Here is a 3,063-nt window from a genome sequence, read left to right as displayed (position 1 = left end):
TATTTTCTATAATTTTTTAAATCAGACTTAGAATTTTTATGTACACCTATTTCAAATGTAATGTAAAAAGTTATTTTTCATACTTGCATCCTTACACATTCTCACTACATCGCCAAAAATAGGTGAGAAAATAAAAAGCCCTCTACAAATAGCTTCATACCTTTTTAGTCCTAAGAGGTATGTGGAAAGGATTGGTTGACTCTCTCTAATGTAGGACCACAATGTGGGCAAGTGTAAATAGATGATTTACAAAATCTTAAGTTAGGAAATGCATGGATTCCTACAAAACCAACTTGCAATATCATGGTCTTGCATGATTAACATGAAATCTTAACTTCAACATTCAGGATATAAGGGTTGTTAAGGAGTACAAAATATTATTATTTGTTGTGATTATAGGTTCCATTTTTTCAACTTTAAATCTGCATAAACACCTTTCATAGAAAGAATTTCATGTATGTTGAAGAAGAAATATAGCAATGGTGTTATATGTGCATACTTTATTGAGAGAAGAACATTAATCCTTTCATTATTTGACTCAGATGAAAATTACCTAATCTTAAACCTCTGAAGTAATATTACACCAATTTGACCAATGTGGAAGATATCGCCGACTATGATTGCACCTATAGTTAATGTCACAATATCTATAGGATTTTTGACATTGAAAGAAGAGCTTTCCACAATAGTCATTTTTCTTGATCAAGTCCCATATACTCTTGAACCTAAACCCATTTTTCCACTAAAAGTATTGTTATTGATGCAATTTTTATACTTATCTTTAACTACACATTCTCCCTAGATGAGGTAGCATTAGCAACCACAATAGCCACAAATACAACTACACTAGCTACTAGGATAGCTCCATGAACATGTGCATTTCTAGTGTATGTCTCCTCTTTTTCTCTCTCTCAAATCATTTAGCTATCTTCCAACTATTTTTGCCCATTTTGCATTCTTATTGAGCTAACATTCTTGTAGAGCCTATTGTTCAAAGAATGATCAATGTGGTAAAGATTAGGGTTAAGAGCTTATTATTGTAAAATATAACTCACTTCCTTGGATAAATAGGTAGAATTCCACCAATTGAGCTAGTAGAAATTGTAAATGGAATACCGCCATGACTTGACCCTTTCTTGATGTCAAAATGGAATTTTTTGGGTGTTCTAGAAATTTTGTTCCATGACTAGCTATAAAATCCCATTGGAGGCAAATAAATAGGGAGTTGTAACTAAAGGCAATTTATTTGGTGCAAACTTAGCATTTTCTTGAAAAGAAGAGGTTCCTTTTCCCCCTCCATGACTAGTAAAAGGAGCAAGAGCCTTGGACACCACCAATGATGAAATGCTCCAAGATCTGGCCAATAATTCTATTGGCTCTTATCGAGTCTTTGGAGGTAAACATATTGGATGCTCTTCTTCAATATTTACCAGAGATTGTACAAATTTAATAGGATGAGATGTAGAAAAATCCATTATCAATCTCTTTCTTCTAAGTCAAAGTGTGAAAATGACAAAATCTATAGATTTTACCAAAATCCATTATCAATCTCTTTCTTCTAAGCCAAAGTGTGAAAATGACAAAATCTATAGATTTTACCAAATCCTATATGATACTAGTTTCCTTCAGCCAGCCTTATTTTCACTAAATTGTTAGATAAAGTCCTTTGGAAATAAAAAGAGGAAACAATAGTACCACATAGATTCTTTAAAAAAAAAAACATATTTTAATTAAAGGAATGTAATGTGAATAACTCTATGGGATTCAAAGAAAGGTTAATTAGATAAAGGTAACCAAGGTCATTGCATTCCTACTTTACTTAAATGGGCAATTTTTTGTGGATGTCAATTGTTTTTCAAAGCCCTATTAAAATAGAAAAGGATGAGAATATTGAAGAGGAATAAAGGGCAAAGAAAAAAGAAATAGATGGGATAGTTTTAAGTTTACATGCAATAAAGCATGAATCACATTTTTAGATTGATTGGTCCTGCAAAACAACCTTAATGTTTTCCACATGACTTAAGAGCTAGTTGCATAAATGAAATTAGTCTAGCTAAACTAGCTACAAAATGGACTCCAAAATCTATTTTATATCTTACAAAAGTTGATTACAATATTTTAACTTGTGCTTCAATTAGCTACTTGGGTTAGATCTAACTGAAAATGGTCATTAAATACCCCTGAAAGCACTCTAAAAAGTGTTAGAAATTCCTCAAACTATCCTTGACCATATCTATACACTTGAGAGGCCTTAAGAAGCCCTAGGATTCTTGAAAATCCTAAGGAATTGGTCAAAGCTTCCTCTTGCATCCTCTCCACCTACTATCCAACTCAATAGTCTCTCCCTTAATTTCTAGAAAGTTACTCCATTTTTCCTATATTCCACTTCAGTTGGCCAACAAACCAATCAACTACCCCAAATGAAAGGACATGTGTTTTAGGGTTGGATTGAACAAGAAAGAATCATTAAAGATCCTTCCAACTACCTCAAAAAAGGTGACATGATGGTTTCAAACTGCTTAAGAATTCATGAGTTCCTTTAACATCTTCTATACATTCCAAAAAGGCTATTAGAAGTAAAACATCACTCTCTAAATACTAAACTTTAATACACACTCTAGGACCTAGTCTGATATCACATGATACCTGAATATGTTTTGTGTTTTTTTCAAGTGATCCCATAAGGCTATTTATTTGACAACAAACATTGTATCATATCTATGCATTAGAGTCTTCATCATAACTATCATGTGTATTTCTTTAAGCTTCTTAGTTCTTCACATAAAACATTGATTTTTGTCACTTTGACTCAGTTCTTCACATAAAACATTGATTTTTGTCACCTTGATTATTTCTCATACATTGGTCTTTGTTTTACTGAAAGCTCTTCAAGATTATCGATTTGTTTGTAATTGAAATTATGGATTCAAAACCTTTTATCATTGTTGTACTCCTTTTTCACATCATTTTTTTTATCCTTCTTCATGTTTTTCATATCACTTTCACATGTAACATGTTCATACTGATTTTTCCTTGTACAATGTCATTTCACATTCATCTTTG

The 3,063-nt window shown here is 32.0% G+C and overlaps 1 pseudogene; it reads right to left on the bottom strand.

Moving 5' to 3' along the window:
- Positions 1-549: 549 nt before the first annotated feature.
- On the bottom strand, positions 550-1,475 carry LOC149557705 (uncharacterized; annotated as a pseudogene).
- Positions 1,476-3,063: the final 1,588 nt, after the last annotated feature.

This window comes from Cupressus sempervirens, chromosome 5 (assembly GCF_028749045.1).
Source record: "Cupressus sempervirens isolate cs-2001-9-10 chromosome 5, ASM2874904v1, whole genome shotgun sequence".
Lineage (NCBI taxonomy): Eukaryota > Viridiplantae > Streptophyta > Pinopsida > Cupressales > Cupressaceae > Cupressus > Cupressus sempervirens.
The sequence above is the reverse complement of the archived record's forward strand: the minus strand, read 5'-3'. Positions and strand labels throughout refer to the sequence as shown.